At 45.4% G+C, this 20210-nt stretch overlaps 1 protein-coding gene across 1 annotated transcript in view; it reads left to right on the top strand.

Annotated features, from left to right (window-relative positions):
• Window positions 1-20210, top strand: part of RASGEF1A (RasGEF domain family member 1A) — a 588936-nt gene that overhangs the window by 110840 nt on the left and 457886 nt on the right. The window lies entirely within an intron of this gene.

Here is a 20210-nt window from a genome sequence, read left to right as displayed (position 1 = left end):
GACTCTGCAGAGTCCCTGGGGAGCAACAGTTAAGATGGGGGAGGGACACATTGGGGGCCCCTACAGGTTCTGGGGCCCTGGGGCAACTGCCCATTTTTTCCTATGGTAGCTCCGGCCCTGCCTGCAGGGTCTGCTGATACCGGAGACGGATCATCCGCAAGGCAATTCTAGGCAGTTGCCACCAAATCTCACTAAAAAAAGCCAGGTGACCATCAGCGCTAGGCAAAAAGTACTATCTTCCCTATGGCCCCATTTCATCTAATGCTAGGTACACACCATACAATTTTCTGTTAGAATTTCTGTAAGATTTACCTGCCAGATAGATAATTTCCAACATGTTGGAAAATATCTATCTAACCATCTATCTGGCTAGCAATTAAGCATTGTTCTACACAGCAGGAGATAACCAGAAGACAATGCACCAAAGAGAATGACCGGTCTCTACCGAAAATAATCTAATGCAGAAAATCTAACTGAAGAATCTAAAGGTGGCCCTACACTTATAGATTTACAGCAGATTCGACCATCAGATAGATTTCTGTCAGATGCCTGTCAAGTCTAATCTGACAGGAATCTATCTGATGTGTGCCACACACTAGGAAACGATTTACAACAGATTTCAGAATGGAAACGATCTAAATGCATTATTGGACCATTAGATCCAATGCAACTCTCTGGGCCATCGATCTGCTGCCAGCAGCAGATCGACCTAGATCTTCCATCCTGTCAGATCATATCCATCTAAATCAGCCACAAATCGATCGATCGATTTGAAAGAATCTATTTCTGATCTATCGATTCTATAGAATCGATTGATCGAATGATGGCTGAAATCGACCAGTGTATGGGCCCCTTAACAGAAAATTATAACAGAAAACTGTATGGTGTGTACTAGGCATTAACCTTTCCCTGGCTACCACTCTGGAGCAGATCTGTGACATTCATCAGATAAACCGCAAAGCTGTTCGCTGTCCAGGAAAATTATACAGGTCTGATTTTTCTATAATGTAGAAAAATGGACACAACAAAACTGATACATGTTAAATGGTCCATAGAGAGTCCATAACATGTCTATTTTGTTCATCAATAATGTAAGCCGAGCCTTTTTTTAAAACGCATCTAAACTGACCATAAAATTGCTAATCTACACATGACTATGTATTATGGGGTCCTAATACTTACAAGGCCCCCCTCTCTGGAGGGCTCCTCTCTGTTGCGCCATTACTCCCCATGTACTTATAAAGTACACATGCCCAGAAGGCACTGAAAACTCCACCTTATTCTTATAGCTTGACGCAATAGTAGGCCTGCGATTTTACACAAGTCCCTCCTTGTAGATGGGATCATTAAATTGAATTATTGAAACACGCCACCTCCCATGCCTTCACTTCAGGGCCGGGCCGAGGCATAGGCTGGAGAGGCTCCAGCCTCAGGGCGCAGTGTAGGAGGGGGCGCAGAATTCATTCAGCTGTCATTCCTAATTGTGTTTGAAGCAGTAAGAAATAAGAAAAGGGGATACATGGCAGTGACTGCAAGCCAGATAACTAGATATTAAGGTGTTGGGGAGGTTGTGGGCCCTGGGTCGCCTCTTAGTCTAATAGCAATCAGTGTGTGACTGCTGGGGTGGGAGGGATGGAGGGGCGCACTTTGGTCCTTGAGTGCTGGAGGACCTTGTCCCGGCTCTGCTTCACTTCACTTATCCCTTATCCATCTATGGCCATCCCACCAAACCATTACCAACCCACATAGTTTGGCATAGTGAGGTAGCAATGGGGAGAGGGCAAATAATTCTTCTACCCTCACAGCACACCTGTCCCAAAGTTGAGGACAAGTTCCCTTCCTCTGTCTGTCTGGTCAGCTCCTTAATTTCCCTGCCTAATTGTTTTTTTTTTTAATTAAAGGGCCCAAAAAGTACAAAGTAAAAAATACACCCACACCCCAAAAAAAAATATTTTGATGTTAAAAAAAAAAAAGGTTTAAAAATAATTGCTATACCTCAAACATTTACCACTGTTTATGCATGCCAATCAGTCTACAACTGACTGTATAAGATGCATTCATGGGACATTCATATATCCCTATGCCAGGTCAGTTGAGGCAGTACAGGTAAAGTTACATCCGCATCAGTGCCAATGCTCATCTTTCTGCCATCCCAATATACAGTGCATTGCAGGGAGAAGCAGGGTAGATGGACCAGTTTACTGTTGAATACAGTCAGGCACGAAGAAGAGGCGGAAGCGAGGACCCATATTTACTTTGTGTAATGGGAATGATACTCTGCAATCTTCACAGAATCTTAACAACAATTGCCCACCTAGCAGTTTGTTATTTAAAGCGGTATGAAACCCAGTATTTCTTCTTTGCTCTAAAAGATTATTTACAGCATATTATATACTACCACCATTTTTTTTTTACTAGAACTGCATTCAACTAGTTAAACACAGGACTTAAGCTCCTTGCCGGGAAAGCTGGACACATCGGAACTGGAGATAACATTATCTTATGTTTACTTAATTGTATCAAGTGAGGAATGTAAACATTCTCTGGCAATTCAGAAACTCCAGAACACAGACAGCTACTCAGAAATAATTTCTGGTTAAATTACAATATGAATACACCAGTTATGACTAAAATGCAATGGCAGCTCTCAGAGCAAAAAAAATTGTACTTTGGGAACTTGTAATTTCTAAAAGAATAATAATACTTATGCACAAAAGCAAAAATGATAACTGTATGGGTGATAAAAATTAATGGTTTTATTGAATATTATGTCACAGTTTTATACCGCTTTAAATGAGGTACCAATGGACCCCCAATGAAGTCTGTCCTGACTGAGCCATTTGAGACCCTGTTCTTACTATACACAGGCTTCCATAATAAATGCAGATCTCACTTGTTGGTGGCTTCAGCATTGAAGGTTTAGTGTAAGTGCACCAAAACAATTCTAAGTAGGCTTAAAGTTGAGCTCCAGGCTTATCAAAATATGCACCTTTTAAAATAAGAACCTACCGGTAACTGATAACTGCAGCATTTCTAGAATGGAGTATAATTCTGAAAGTGCTAGTCAGGAGTGTTCCTGTCAGGTGGGAGAAAATTTCTGGCAGTGCCATTACATCTCAACACTGGTCTCATATACTTTCCTCTCCTTACACATTAACTTTCTACAAAGTATTTCCTCATTTTACATTCTATATTGCAACGCTACATACAACTACAGAACACTACTTTTGAAAATGGTTTAACCTAAAGAGACTAACAACATTTTCATCCTTATTTTTTTCTATCCTATAAGTTCCTACACCTGTTCTAATGTGGTCTGGCTTGCTGCAGCCTTTTTTAATTGCACTGTCTCTATAATACATCTAATCTTCTTTCCTTTCTCAAGCCTTGTCGAGGCAGAGAGGAATGCACTGCTCTGCTGTGATAGGGAGAAGTTATACATACCTCCTCCACGCCCCCTGCAGGCTCTACGTGTGTGCTGTGTGTATGAGTCAGAAAAGGTCTCTGCTCACAGCCAGTGTCTCAGGAGCTGTGACCTTGTGAACAGCTGTGAGTGCAGAAAGATCAGTTCAAAGCTCAGACAAGCAGCTAAGGCATCAAGTGGTGTAACATTCCAGCAATCAAATCACGTTTGAGAGGAGCCTCTGCAAACAGGCACCTGCTTTGATGATGTATTTCCTGTTTGGTGGCCATCTTTACTGTTTACAAAAACAATGAATAAAACAGTGATTTTATCACCAAGAAAGCCACGGGGAGCAGCGAAAATGTCACAGAGGGGGCTAGGAGAAGACAACAAACAGGCTGGTACATTTAATTATGTAAGATTTTTACAGTACAGATTCTCTTAAAAAAATGAGGATAATGCAGAAAAACATAGGCAGGAGGCACACTAGAGGCTATGGAAAATGGCTGTGGTATTTTGCAGAAGGTGTCTTTGCAGTTTCTGCACACTTGGCCAACAACCCGCTCACAGCAGATGACTGTTGGCAATAAGAATAGTGTGGCGTGCAAAAAAAGCAACAGAGCCTGGAAAACACACATTACCCCATTCCCACTTCAAATTTTCATAGAGAAGCATTACGTGCATTTTCACATTGCAAAAAATGCATGAAAACCTGCAAGTGTGACTCCCGTATAAAAGATCAGAATGGCTAAATTCCTTCAAAGACAAGCAGCTGTGGACCAATTGTCCCTGCATTCGAAGTGAAGGTGTTAAAGCTGAGTAATTTATGCTGGGCATACATTGTGCAATTGTGCGCCAGAATCGAGCCGCTGGCTCGATGCCGGCGCATCCCTGCGGGCGTGTGGATCGATTCCCGCTCGTCCCCGTGGGCACTTCCTTATCTCCGCTTCGTTTCTTCCATTGTCCGCCCGCGGGGATCGAGCGCGGTATCGATACGGTGCGGTGATCGGGCACGTCGGATATTATAAATCGAGCCATCAGCGGCTCGATTGATAATACTAAACGAGCCGTGTATGCCCAGCATAAGAGCACTGAAAACTTGAAGATAGAGGATAAAACTAGTGGACACCTTCAGTAGGTTGATAGAGTGGACTGGATGATCAAGGACCTTTTCAGAGAACACGAAAAACAAGGAGGTTTAAGGAGCCAAATATAGTGTAGTATTTTACGTCCCCAAGTTATAAACAAAAATGTGATACCTGCAACATACCCTGATTGGGCAACCACTACACCTGTCTGTGGGGATAATCGCCCCCTGCCCACTCGGGTATCAGACTTGTGTAAGGTGAAAGTTCCACTCAAACAAACAAAAAAAAAGTATAGATAAAGTTCAAAGCTCAAAGAAGAAAAAAAGAAAGTACCTCCGAGAAGAGGTGATATAACATGTATGTAAGAAGAGGTGCCCAAATATTAACAATATGATTGATTAAAATTCCTTAAAAAGAAAAAGGAAAAAAGAAGGTGGTGGTTGTTAGCTTACCTCTCAAAGATATAGCAGATACAACTTGTAGAACAAAAAAAAAAAATCGAGACTTGTTGTGCTTATGAATGTAATCTCATCTCCAAGGTACACAGGTTATTAGTATTATTTGTTGGATTTATATAGCGCCAACATATTACGCAGCGCTGTATAATACATAGGATTATAGACAATAAAACAGGGGTGACCGACAGCACAATACAGGTAATAGACAATAGATACAACAATACAGGTAATAAGCAATCAAGATACACAATGCAGGTTGTATAATATCTGAAATGTAAGCCAACACTTCTCTATTTTTTAAAGTGGTTCATTTTTGGTCACCGCTTTCCCCATACCTCCATTAAAGAATAACAATTCAAAAGATAAGTCAGCAGACTTCATGCAGTCCAAAGGATGCTCCAAAGAAATACCATTCCCAAAAAGCATCTATGTATCATATGAAAATGTGACACCAAGATATATAGAATTTCAGCTCCATACACCATTGAAGTAGAATTACAATCAGTATTTCCCCTCAGTTCCAGATTAGGCACACTATTTTAACCTCGTTTCTGGTTTGTTGTATTAGTGTATTGTTTCCAGGTTAAAAAAAGAGGAAAAAAAGACATAGGCTGATTTTTCACTTTCTCTTAAAGCCATATTCTCTCATTGCTACTATGAAGAGGAGAACGAATGCCCCATACACACACTCAACAGCGGTCTTTAAAGGTGCGTACACACGCCGGACTGGAGGCAACGACGGGTCCGTCATTACCTCCCGCTGGGTGGGCGTGCCAACGACAGTCCGGCATGTGTACGCACTGTCGGCAGACTGATACGGCTGCTTCTGAGCGAACACCCCCCCCGTGGAGCCAGGTATAGGTGCCTGCAGTATAGGTTAGCCAGGTCTAGTTGCACTCAGTATAGATAGCCAGGTGTAAGTACCCCCAGTATAGGTAGACTGCTATAGGTCCCCCAGTATAGCTTAGCCAGATAGGTGCCTCCAGTATAGGTAGCCAGCAGGTGTCCCCGCTATAGGTTAGATAGGTGGGTGAACCCAGTACAGGTTAGCTAGGTGGGTGCCTCCAATATAGGTAGCCAGAATAGTTGCTCCCAGTATAGGCTAGATAGGTAGGTGCCCCCAGTATAGGTTAAGGGGCCCATACACCGATTTTCCCGCCGATATACACCCGATTCAATCACTGTGATCGAATCGGCTGTGAAGTCGTCGTGCACACGCTGACCGAATGATCAATCTTACCCAACGATTCCCGTCGATCCGTCCATGCGAAAGATTTTCCTCGATCGCCGGCGGGTCAGGAGTGCATCGACAGCAGCGTTCAAATGCCCGACGACCGACGCTAGTGGCAATACATTACCTGCTACAGCCGGCGCGAGTCTCCGCTCTCTCCGCTGTCACTTCTCCATGCTCCGCTCCTCCAGCTTCACTGAACTTCCTGTCCTGGCAGGAAGTTTAAACAGTAGAGTTCCCTCTACTGTTTAAACTTCTACGGCAGAACATTCAGTGAAGCTGCAGCCCTGGAGCGGAGAAGAAGACACCGGAGACCGGGTGACTCGCGCCGGCCAGAGCAGGTAATGTATGCGGGGGGGGGCGGCACCGGCAGCAGCAGCTCCACAGATTGTGATCGGTTTCATGCTGAAATCGATTCACAATCTGTTTGCAGGAAAGGTAGCCATACGATCCCTCTCTGATCAGAGTTTCGATCAGAGAGGGATCTATCTGTTGGTCGATCTGATGGCAAATCGACCAGTGTATGGCTACCTTTAGATAGGTGCCCCCAATATAGGTTAGATAGGTAGCTGCCCCAAGTATAGGCTAGTTAGATAGGTACCCCCAGTACAGGTTAGATAGGTGGGTGCCCCCAGTATAAGTTAGATTCGTAGGTGCCGCCAGTATAGGCTAAATAGGTAGGAGCCCCCAGTACAGGTTAGATAGGTAGGTAACAGCAATATAAGTTAGATAGGTAGCTGCCCTCAGTATAGTTTAGATAGGTAGGTACTCCCAGTATAGGTTAGATAGGTAGGTACCCCCAGTATAAGTTAGATAGGTAGGTGCCCAGAGAGCAGAAATTGAGGGAATCTTTCTTAATGGTGGTCAAAGAAAGCAGTAAAATCCTGTCGGATATTGTAACCCTTCCAGGGGTCTAGTAATGGGAAAAAAGGTGAGTGAACTCACCTCAAAAACCCATGTGCCGAAAAATGGGCATGGTCACGCATCAGAATGTGCTTGTGGTCATGGGTGGGGCCAAATATACATGACAAAGCAGAATATAACCCTGCATTTCAACTTTGCTCTAAAACATTATTTACAGCATATTATATGCAACCAGCATTTTTTTTACTAGACCAGCATTGGAAGGGTTACACACAGAGGTTTAAAGTTCCGTGGAGAGATATGCAGAAGTTCAGATAGATACATTTAACTAAATAGAATGTAACAAGTGAGAAATGTTACACACTCTTTGGCTTTCCTCCAGCTCCTTCTCAGTCAGAGAGAATGAGTCACATTCCACACTTACAGTGGTGTGAAAAACTATTTGCCCCCTTCCTGATTTCTTATTCTTTTGCATGTTTGTCACACGTAAATGTTTCTGCTCATCAAAAACCATTAACTATTAGTCAGAGATAACATAATTGAACACAAAATGCAGTTTTAAATGATGGTTTTTATTATTTAGTGAGGAAAAAAAACTCAAAACCTACATGGCCCTGTGTGAAAAAGAAATTGCCCCCTGAACCTAATAACTGGTTGGGCCACCCTTAGCAGCAATAACTGCAATCAAGCGTTTGCGATAACTTGCAACGAGTCTTTTACAGCGCTCTGGAGGAATTTTGGCCCACTCATCTTTGCAGAATTGTTGTAATTCAGCTTTATTTGTGGGTTTTCTAGCATGAACCACCTTTTTAAGGTCATGCCACAACATCTCAATAGGATTCAGGTCAGGACTTTGACTAAGCCACTTCAAAGTCTTCATTTTGTTTTTGTTCAGCCATTCAGAGGTGGATTTGCTGGTGTATTTTGGGTCATTGTCCTGCTGCAGCACCCAAGATTGCTTCAGCTTGAGTTGACGAACAGATGGCCAGACATTCTTTTTCAGGATTTTTTGGTAGACAGTAGAATTCATGGTTCCATCTATCACAGCAAGCCTTCCAGGTCCTGAAGCAGCAAAACAACCCAAGACCATCAACACTACCACCACCATATTTTACTGTTGGTATGATGTTCTTTTGCTGAAATGCTGTGTTACTTCTATGCCAGATGTAATTGGACACGCACCTTCCAAAATTTTGAACTTTTGGCTCGTCGGTCCACAAGGTATTTTCCCAAAAGTCTTGGCAATCATTGAGATTTTTTTTAGCAAAATTGAGATAAGCCTTAATGTTCTTTTTGCTTAAAAGTGGTTTGCGCCTTGAATATCTGCGATGCAGGCTGTTTTTGCCCAGTCTCTTTCTTATGGTGGAGTCGTGAACACTGACCTTAATTGAAGCAAGTGAGGCCTGCAGTTCTTTAGATGTTGTCCTGGGGTCTTTTGTGGCCTCTCGGTGTAACAATGTGTGGTGTTTGGTGCACACTCAGAGTATTCAGATTGTTGGTGATCCGCAGTATCACCAATAATGCTGATATATCCGATTATGTGGCGATCTGCGGAATCACCAATAATGCGGATATTTATTTGTAACTCTGGATACCGGGTATAACGACAGTGGAAAACCCACCACACTGATATATTTAAGAGGACTGGCTACCTCTAAAAGAGAAACGCAGTGTGTGCGATTCTGCGACTAGATGACGTAACGCTAGAATCGCGTTCCCCAGCAGCAATGATATACTGGGGAACCACTGAGACCTCCGCAAGGAGGGATTCAGCAGAATAAACCCTTTAGTGGGAGAACCACTAAAGGGGGCAAAGACAGACGGAAACGGTTTGGTAACAAACTGGCTGCGAGGTACCGAATCGTGAAACAGAGAGCAGAGTCAGAAATCTAGCCAAGGTCAGTAACGGAAATCAGATAGGCGGAGGTACAAAGTCAGAAAGCCGAACTCGTAGTGAAATAGACAAGCAGAGGTTCGGCAACGGGAGATCAGAAAATGGCACAGATAACAATAGTGCTTGCGAATATATTGGCAAAACCAATATATGTCGCAGATCAGGAAAATAACAAATCTGACTGTTGTGGGCTAGTTACGGCAAGCCGCACTTGGCCCACGATGGTACTGACTGTCAGATCACTATCTGGCTGACTATTAGATCAACTGACTGGCTGACTATAACAGAGATCAGGTTACATACAAATATACAATAATCAGGAAAACAACAAAGACTGACTGATGAGAGACAGGAGCCTTGCTCCAGCTAGGACTGTCTCTCTCGGATCTAGCTAAGGTCTGAGGGCTATCACAAAGTAACGCTTACTGCAGACAACTTGCAACTGACAGAATGCCTGCTTTTATACTGTGCTGGGCTCAAACAGCCCGCCCAGCCAATCAGCCAATCACAACACAGCTCAAGGACCTTGCAGCACAGCTTAAGGACCTTACTGAGGTCAGCTGACCAGCTGGTTAGCTGACTCTCCTAAGAGTATAAAAGGCTTTATTGCACACGCGCGCAGCCCCTACGGGGTCCAGACTGGATTGAGGATAGCGTTGGTGTGTGACAGGCCCTGAGGCCTGTAAGGGAAGAACCGGACCACAGCCTCGACGTAAAGTACGCCGAGAGGCCTGTGACCGAACGGTGGATCGCACCGCCGATACGGACGTTTCTCCGCGTTCCGCATGCTGAATGCGGTCAGGCCGCCGTCTTATGACACTCGGATGAGTTTTCTCTGCGCTCTTGGGGTAATTTTGGTCGGCCGGCCACTCCTGGGAAGGTTCTTCACTGTTCCATGTTTTTGCCATTTGTGGGTAATGGCTCTCACTGTGGTTCGCTGGAGTCCCAAAGCTTTAGAAATGGCTTTATAACTTTTACCAGACTGATAGATCTCAATTACAGTACTTTTGTTCTCATTTGTTCCTGAATTTCTTTGGATCTTGGCATGATGTCTAGCTTTTGAGGTGCTTTTGGTCTACTTCTCTGTGTCAGATAGCTCCTATTTAAGTGATTTCTTGATTGAAACAGGTGTGGCAGTAATCAGGCCTGGGGTGACTACAGAAATTGAACTCAGGTGTGATAAACCACAGTTGAGTTATTTTTTAACAAGGGGGGCAATCACTTTTTCACACAGGGCCATGTACATTTTGAGGTTTTTTTCTTACTAAATAATAAAAACCATAATTTAAAACTGCATTTTGTGTTCAATTATGTTATCTTTGACTAATAGTTAACGGTTTTTGATGAGCAGAAACATTTAAGTGTGACAAACATGCAAAAGAATAAGAAATCAGGAAGGGGGCAAATAGTTTTTCACACCACTGTAGATACATTTAAGTAAACAAAATGTATCTATGTAAGCTTCGGATGCGTCTGCATTTCTCTCCAGGAACTTTAAAGCTCTGTGTGTAACCCTTCCAATGCTGGTCTAGTAAAAAAAAAATGCTGGTTGCATATAATATACTGTAAATAATGTTTTAGAGCAAAGTTGAAATGCAGGGTTATATTCCGCTTTAAGCAGTGGTGTAAAATGTCTGCTGGGGAAGTTTGAGCTCTGACGTAGTGTATCCCTCCAAAATACAGATAATATGGCACTGGTTCCCCCAAAATAGGCGTAATCTGGCAGCAGATCACCCAAAATACATGTAATCTGACAGCAGCAGCAGTAGTCCCCCCCCCCCCCCCCCCCAACATACTCAATCGGGCAGCGGTATCGCAAACTACACGTAATCTGGCAGCAGCGGTTCCCCCAACATACACATAATCTAGCACTGGCAGGCAGACTAGAGGCCAATTATCAGGCAATATATCTGGCAGACTAGAGGTCAATATCAGGCAATATATCTGGCACTGGCAGGCAGAGTGGCAGACTGGTGTCAATATCAGGCAATATCTAGCAGACTGAGGTCAATTTCAGGCAGATATATTACACTGGCAGGCAGAGTGGCAGACTGAGGTCAATATTTTGCACTAGCAGGCAGAGTGGCAGACTGGTGTCAATATCAGGCAATATCTGGCAGACTGAGGTCAATATCAGGCAGATATATTACACTGGCAGGCAGAGTGGCAGACTGAGATCAATATCAGGCAATCATGGGCGTCCGCACGTATAGCAAATTGGGGCATCTGCCCGACCCTGCCCGCCCCCCCCCCCCCCTGGCCACGTGCCCGTGCAGCCAGCAGGAGGGGAGCAGCACAGAGAAGAGGGAGAGCTATGGGCACAGTGGGGAAGGGCGGACATCTCCCCCCCTTCCCTTACCTTAGGGGGCTCTCCCTCCCTCGCTCTCCCCTCCGGAACGAAGTGTGCAGCGGCTGGCAGCGGGCGGAACTTACCTCCGCCTCGCTCCAGCACCAGAAGTTCTGGTGCTGCACTCTGGTCTGGACCAGACCAGACTAGCGGCTAATCCATCCGGCGCCAGCGACGAGACGAGGTAAGTTCCGCCCGCTGTCAGCCGCTGCACACTTCGTTCCGGAGGGGAGAGTGAGGGAGGTAGAGCCCCCTAAGGTGAGGGAAGGGGGGGAGATGTCCGCCCTTCCCCACTGTGCCCATAGCTCTCCCTCTTCTCTGCGCTGCTCCCCTCCAGCTAGGGGCACACCTGGCTACTTATTCTGGGGACATATACCCCTCTCCTGCCTACATATACTGGGCACATGTAACCCTGCCTACATATACTGGGCACATATACCCCTGGCTACATATACTGGGCACATATACCCCTGGCTACATATACTGGGCGCATATACCCCTGCCTACATATACTGGGCTCATATACCCCTGCCTACATATACTGGGCACATATACTCCTGCCTACATATACTGGGCACATATACCCCTGCCTACATATACTGGGCACATATACCCCTGCCTACATATACTGGGCACATATACCCCTGCCTACATATACTGGGCACATATACCCCTGCCTACATATACTGGGCACATATACCCCTGCCTACATATACTGGGCACATATACGCCTGGCTACATATACTGGGCACATATACCCCTGGCTACATATACTGGGCACATATACCCCTGGCTACATATACTGGGCGCATATACCCCTGCCTACATATACTGGGTTCATATACCCCTGCCTACATATACTGGGCGCATATACCCCTGCCTACATATACTGGGCACATATACCCCTGGCTACATATACTGGGCACATATACCCCTGCCTACATATACTGGGCACATATACCCCTGCCTACATATACTGGGACATACTGTATACCTCTGGCTTCATATACCCCTGCCTACATATACTGGGCACATATACGCCTGGCTACATATACTGGGCACATATACCCCTGGCTACATATACTGGGCACATATACCCCTGGCTACATATACTGGGCGCATATACCCCTGCCTACATATACTGGGTTCATATACCCCTGCCTACATATACTGGGCGCATATACCCCTGCCTACATATACTGGGCACATATACCCCTGGCTACATATACTGGGCACATATACCCCTGCCTACATATACTGGGCACATATACCCCTGGCTACATATACTGGGACATACTGTATACCTCTGGCTTCATATACCCCTGCCTACATATACTGGGCACATATACGCCTGGCTACATATACTGGGCACATATACCCCTGGCTCCATATACTGGGCACATATACCCCTGGCTACATATACTGGGCGCATATACCCCTGCCTACATATACTGGGTTCATATACCCCTGCCTACATATACTGGGCGCATATACCCCTGCCTACATATACTGGGCACATATACCCCTGGCTACATATACTGGGCACATATACCCCTGCCTACATATACTGGGCACATATACCCCTGGCTACATATACTGGGCACATATACCTCTGGATACATATACTGGGCACATATACCCCTGACTACATATACTGGGGTCATCTATACCTCTGGCTACATATACTGGGGACATATACCCCTGGCTGCATATGCTGGGGACATATACCCCTGACTACATATACTGGGCCTGACTACATATACTGGGCACATATACCCCTGGCTACATATACTGGGCACATATACCTCTGGCTACATATACTGGGCACATATACCCCTGCTTACATATACTGGGCACATATACCCCTGGCTACCTGTTCTGGGGACATCTCTACTCCTGGCTACCTGTTCTGGGGACATCTATACCGCTGGCCACCTATTCTGGGGACACCTATAGACCTGGGGCTACCTATTATTGGGGAACCACTGCTGTCAGATTGAGTGTATTTTGGGGAACTGCTGCCAGGTTAGAGGTGTCTAGCATATTAAGGGGGCATTCTGCCTATTTATGTCTCATGATTGCTGAGTTGGTCATTTTGGGGGCTTCATGATTGCTGAATTTGTCTTGATGGGGGGGGCTTCATGCTTGCTGAATTTGTCTTGTTGGGGTTCACATGATTGCTAACTGCGGGACTATGGAAAAAGCTGGATCATCATCATATGAGACAATAGCATTAAACCTACTTTTTCAGCTTTTTAAAACCAAAAATGAAACTGGGAGGTTCTAAAAAAAATGAACACATTTTTCAGAAGTAGGATGGATGAAATAGTTTATCTTCACAGTTTATTTTCAACTTTTTTTCCATAATGTTCATGTATGAGTTAAAACGTTTGTATTTAGTTTAAATTGCTGTTGGCACTTTGCGATAGTAAAGTGACTTTTGGGTTGCAGTTTGGGCACTCAGCCTTCAAAAGGTTCGCCACCACTGTCCTAATCTAATGTCCCACCATTGCTAAGTTCATGTAAAGTTGTCTCCACCCGCGACCACACCCACATTCTGGTTCATGACCACACCCATTTTTGGGCGCGGCGCGCTACATGGTGTAGTCCCATTTTTTGGCGCGCCACACAGCGTCCCCTCAAAATTTTCAGCGCTGCTTTCTCCCCCCCTTTTTTGCCCCCCCCCTGGGACGCCTGCGGATGCCCATGCAGGCAATATCTGGCAGGCAGAATGGCTGCAAGAGCAAAGTGGTCGGCCGGGTGCTCAGCAAGGAAAATTAAATGAATCAAAACAAACAGCGCTAAGCTGTGACTTCTCTCTTGGGCTGCAGCTGACTGACTGGTGCTTGGCGGGCGAAAAGCGGAGACGTGCTGCCCCTGCATGTCATTACGCTGCCGCCCGCATTGTAGAGAGGAGGAGAGAAGGAAGGAAGTAGCGTCGAGCGGTCATGTGACTGAGCAGTGTCACATGACCGCTGCTCCCGACCAGGAAGTAAATGGGGAAAATTACGAGTCCTACTAGCAATAAAAAAAAATAAAAATTAAGTGGACGTCGTCCACCCACGTTCATGCAGGACTCGACCCCTGAACCCTTCCCAACGCTTTCCAGAGCTAAAAGAAAAGGTTTTGATTTGAGTTCTACAAGCGTGGTCAGGAAAAGAGCCAGAGTGATGTGAAATGGTCAATAACACTTTGAAGCATAGCATAATGGAGAGAGATATAAACAGGTTATACTTAAGGGATTAGGCTTTTGTTGAAACATGCTCACATTTAATATACTGGATTTCCCTTGTAAATTCCCCCTCTGTAACAGAACCTCTCTTTGTTACGGTTTCATGTAACTTCAGATTGTTGTTCTTTCAGCAGCTGCCAACTTGTGAATTCACAGAAGAGAAGATACTCAAATCATCAATAGAAATTTAGAACTTCATCTTGGGTTATTGCCCACTAAACAAGAAAGAAATCTGACTGCTATTGTGAATTCCAAGTGTACAGAAAGTTCCCTAACTTTTAAGTTTATTAATGATGTAAAAAAAAGTACAGTACCTGCAGAGAGAATTTTTTTAACCCCGTTTTCTACCCTCCCCCCCCCCCTCCTCAAGAAAATAGTACATCTCAAATACCTTGACCAGTGACCTAAAATTGCTGTAGTCTAACCTAAGCAAAGCTTAAGGCGCGTACACACGCCATACCGCCGGCAACAACGGGTCCATGTACGCACTGTCAGCAGACTGATAAGGCTGTTTCTGAACGATCCGCTTTCAGAAACAGCCTTATCAGTCTGCCAACAGCACGTACTCACGTGCTACTGTCGGCTGAACGTCCGCCCAGCGGGAGGGTCAGGCGGACCCGTCGTTGCTGGCGGTATGGTGTGTGTACACGCCTTTAGGTGAACTAGTGTCTGGAAGCACCCTCAATATCTTGCAACACTTAATACAATTTGCCCAATACATACTGTAATCACTATCAGCAGCATAGGGATCACAGCCAACCCTCAAAATCAACTCATAGGAGATAACAAAAGATACAACCAATAACAGATTAGACTCTAGGGTATTCTTTATTAATGAGCCAGAGATTCTCCTAAAATGCAAATTAGCTTACAAATTAGAATGTTGGTAGCTATCAGATCATTGCAAAATTAACAAAGAACTAACACAGGTGCTGATTAACTAGATTAACTACCATAATCTATCCAGGGGTGCAACACTAACCGCCGCAACCCCTGCAATCATGGGGGGCGGGGTAGGGGTGCATTAAGAGGCCCCTCTCCTGTAAACGAATGCAGAGTTAAATGCAGAGCTGGGGCATTAAAATTACATTACTTGCTTCCAGTGACAGGACAGATCTTCATTCCCCTCCTCAGTGTAGTTGGGCCACCAGTCACCATGCGCTCCTCAAAGCATGTCACATGGCATGCAAGGAGGGAGCCACTAGGTCAGTGGTCCTCAAACTAATGCGGCCCCTGAGGCTTTTTCACCGGCCCCCCACTCACAAAATGTATTACGTATAGTTGCGATCCACTACATCTTTAAATATTGGTGTCTCGCATATAGAATGGCAGTACTGGCTCCACCCATCCACATACTGTAGAAGCCAGTGAGCAGTCATTCACTGGCTTCCAATCCAATTCCGCATCAGGTGACACTGTTATAAACCTCACTGACAGCAGAGCTGGTGACCACTCTGTTCAACACATACAGGAGATGAGACAGCAAGTATCAAACAATGATGTTTATTGAACAAGTGCAAAAATATTTACAACAGTGAATAATTCCACATTTACGCCACACAGGCTAAATACTAGGAGTGTGTAACGATTGGTGTCAGCACGCAGAGAGAATCTGATTATTGGTGATCTGCAGTATCACCAAGAATGCAGATATATACCAGATTATTGATGATCTGCAGTATCACCGATAATCAGATATATTGCTAACCTCTGGACACCTATAGATATGTGACTGTTTGGTGTAACAGTAATACTTTGAGTGAGCACCTGCTGAGCAGGTGATATACAGTAAAGAGACACTGCTCTGGGAGCACAGGAACCTTCCAGCAGCCTGAGGCTCTCCAAGGGGAGGAGTCAGGCTGGAGAGAGGAAGGGCCTAAGAGTGAGTGACACCTAATTGGTGGATGTCACTATCTGATCTGGAGACTCTCTCTTAAGGGGAGAGATAGCTCTCGAGGTCGGGCACGCCGGGTCGGCAACACACTGACAGATAAAGTACAAAGACAGAAGGCTGATTCGGTATCCAAGTCAAGCAGGGTCTGACAACGGAATATCAGATATACGAGGTACCGAATCAGAAGACAGAGGAGTAGTCAGAAAAGCTATAAGTCATAACATATATCAAACAATGCCTAGTCTGGGTGCGAGGTCCTTGGTCTCAGCACCCCGGAACCAGTCTGAAGAATACACAGATGATAATACAGTTTCCCTAGACTGGGTGCGAGGTCCGTAGTCTCAGCACCCTGGAACTAGTCTGAAAGATAACACTGATGGTAGTACAGTTCCCTAAGCTGGGTGTGAGGTCCTTGGTCTCTACACCCTGGAACTAGCTTGAGGTATAACACAGATAATAACACAGTTCCCTGGGTGTGAGGTCCTTGGTCTTTACACCCTGGAAATAGCTTGAGGTATAACACAGATGATAACACAGTTCCCTAAGCTGGGTGTGAGGTCCTTGGTCTCTACACCCTGGAACTAGCTTGAGGTATAACACAGATGATAACACAGTTACCTAAGCTGGGTGTGAGGTCCTTGGTCTCTACACCCTGGAACTAGCTTAGCATAAACCGAATACAATTCAAATAATCTGGCTAAGTGTGTATTCCCAGGTCCACCTGGTTCAAACACACTGAAGGATCTGACTAGGTCTAAGTGCCTTCACGTAGTGATCGCAATGGCAGACAACTTGCAAGTGACCAGCAGGAACTATATATGGAGTAGTGCTCTCCAGCACCACCCCTAATTGCTCAACCAACAGTATCCCGCTCAGGAGTCAGCTGATCGGCGTGGTCAGCTGACTCTTCCTGCTTAGTATAAGAATTCTGCCTCTCAGCGCGCGCGTGTATTCCTAAGCCTATGTGCACTAACAGACTCAGCCACACCAGACACGCTGCCGCGTGCAAACCGCCGCGCTGGACGCTGAACCAGCCGCCCTACTGTTCTTGCATGCGGCGGCTTTTCCGCGTTCTGCCCTGCTACCAAAAACACGCTTCCGCGTGCAAACTGCCGCACTGGACGCGGAATCAGCCGCCTGCTCAGTAGCACATGTGGCGGCTTTTCCGCGATCTCTCACAGAGTGACAGGACTATATACACTATATACAGATCCGAGAATGCAGTACCAAATCGTTATCAAGAGCAAGTCAAGACAAGCACAAAATGACAAACCAGGAGAGCAATGCAGTACAAAATCAGAATCCAGAGACAAGGTAAATAAACAGGCAAGAGGTCAGACCGGGGAATCAGGAACAAGCAATGGGACCAGGAGTTCAGGCAGCTAGCAGCAAGCAGAGGCCTATAGAACTGAAGCTCTGGCAATGTCTGTAGCAGGGTGGAGTCTGCAATTATGCAGTCAGCTGCAGTGAGCCTATTTGAAGAGAAAGTCCTGCTGAGGACATCTGGTGGTGAGTAGTGGATGTACATGACAGTCCAATTCCAAAATGCCATCCACAGGTAGGAAATGGAATTGCAAGGTTTCCTAACACACTGCTGTCCAATTGGACGACAGGTTGCCCCCGAGTATGCTTCACCGTCTGGCGAAAAGAAGTTTTTTTACTATCTGCACATGCTGTATTGGTGGCATACTATCTGCACATGCTGTGTTGGGGACATAATATCTTCTTTGGTTAAATGGGAACAAAAGAGCTGCGTGTGTTGACAGGTAATAGTTTACACTACCTAGGTTCAATGTAATGTTTTCTACATCATATTATGTATACTCCGGCCCCCCATTAGTTTGAAGTATGTTGACCTGGCCCTTGACCGAAAAAGATTGGGGACCCCTGCACTAGGTGATGGCTGAATGGCGCAGAGCTGCACTGAAGAGGAGCAGGTAATATATGTTGCCCTTAGGATGGGAGGGGGCACTAAGGTAGTGGCTGGCAGGTATTTGCTGGGGGGCAGCACCTCTAAATCTGTGATTTGGTAATACTAAGTTTTGCCCCTTTGTTGAGGTAATTAGCATTTAGTCATTTTCACTGGTATTGGCTGTAGTGTAGCAGAACTGATAAGGCTTGGTGTTTCTTTAACAGTTTCACAGCATCAGAACTTTGTTTTTCTTACCCAAGCCTCATTTTTGGCTGCACAGTTCCGATCAGATCAGGGATTAGATTGGAAACATATGCTGTACTAGCTGTCTGTGGGTCTGGGCAGCCATAGTGCAAGGTGAGAGCAGTCACCACGGGTGGTGGTGTGCACGGTGATTGGTGATATTCAGTAGAATTGTGCACGGGCCATAGTCGGTGGAGGATTGCTCGATTGATCTGGCAGCCTATGCGATGAAGATCTCCTGTTATTTTTCTGTTCCTTTTCTTGTGTGAGGTTATCGGTTCTGGAGACTGAAGAGGACCTGTGAACTGTGGAACGTGGGGTTTTTATAATTCTATATTGCTAGTGGACTGTGAGGCAGCACATAGTATGCTACAGAATTGTAATTTTGATATATGTTAGTGCAACATTTGGAACTATTGCAGCATACCCACAGTAGAGATTAGGTTGTAGCATAGCAGGTGGAGCTCGCTGTGTGTTTTTTTGTGTTTTGCTTTTTTTACATTTGAAGCCTAGCAAGCGCAGCTAGGGGGGTGATTAGGACACAGGACAGTTGGAACTGTGTCTCATGCTCCCTGTCACCTCCTTTCAACCAAAAAAATGGCTGCCCCTATGAAATCAAACATTTTCATGTTCTTTTAAAACAGGGTGGGTAAGAGATTATATGACCTAACTATTTTATTTAACATAACTAATGTAACAATGACAGTATGTTTGTTTAGGTCGAAGGTCCTTTTTAAGGGCTCTGTCTCTGACACAGGAGACCAGGGTTTAAATCTGACAAACACTTCCTGTTTAGTAAACCAGCACCTATTCAGTGAGGAGACTTGGGTAATACTCCCTAACACTGCTACTGCCTATAGAGAGCACACCCTAGTGGCTGCAGCTCTGGCGCTTTATATATGCTCAGAGAAAAGTGCAATAGTCAGGCAGCATATGATGGATTCACTGGACACAGATTGTAGACAAAATGTACGTGTGTATGCACCTCTATTGAGCATATCTGTGGACTACTTTTAAAGACAGGCTACTTGGTGAATCGTATCAATGAACTGATCAAGCTACCCTCACTAGTCAGTACCTAGAGGAAGAATGCATACTAGTGGTTCTTAACTGCATATATGTGTGGGACAACAAGTCAAATAATTACTTCCTGCTGCATGCTACACTCTGAGCAGGGTGGGGGTGTGCTCTCAGAACATGGCTGTGATGTATTAGGACAATAAAGTTTTGAGCGGGGGGGGGGGGGGGTATTGTTGAGCTAGAGGAGAGAGGTCTGTCACATGGTGGGCAAAGAGTGAGAGCTGAAGGAAGAGAGGATTCTGGTTTGTCCTGAAAAGGATTCTGGTTGGTCCCGACGAAGAAGAAATATCTAGTGGCCATGGGGACCCCCAAGTACAGCTGTCTGCAGGAAAGAGGATAGGGATACCACAGGAGAGGACCATCTAACATTAGGTCTGCCAAGCTGAATGTGGCTGCAGCTCTCAAGATAAGTCTCCCACTCACTGAGCACAGACTGATCTATCATATGCATAGGAAGCATGGGCGTCCGCAAATTGGGGCATCTGCCCGACCCTGGCCGCCCGCTGCCCCCCCTGGCCGTGTGCCCGTGCAGCCAGCAGGAGGGGAGCAGCGCAGAGAAGAGGG

The sequence above is a fragment of the Hyperolius riggenbachi genome, chromosome 10 (genome assembly GCF_040937935.1).
Source record: "Hyperolius riggenbachi isolate aHypRig1 chromosome 10, aHypRig1.pri, whole genome shotgun sequence".
NCBI lineage: Eukaryota > Metazoa > Chordata > Amphibia > Anura > Hyperoliidae > Hyperolius > Hyperolius riggenbachi.
Note: the sequence above shows the minus strand (reverse complement) of the source record. Positions and strands in the feature narration are given on the sequence as shown.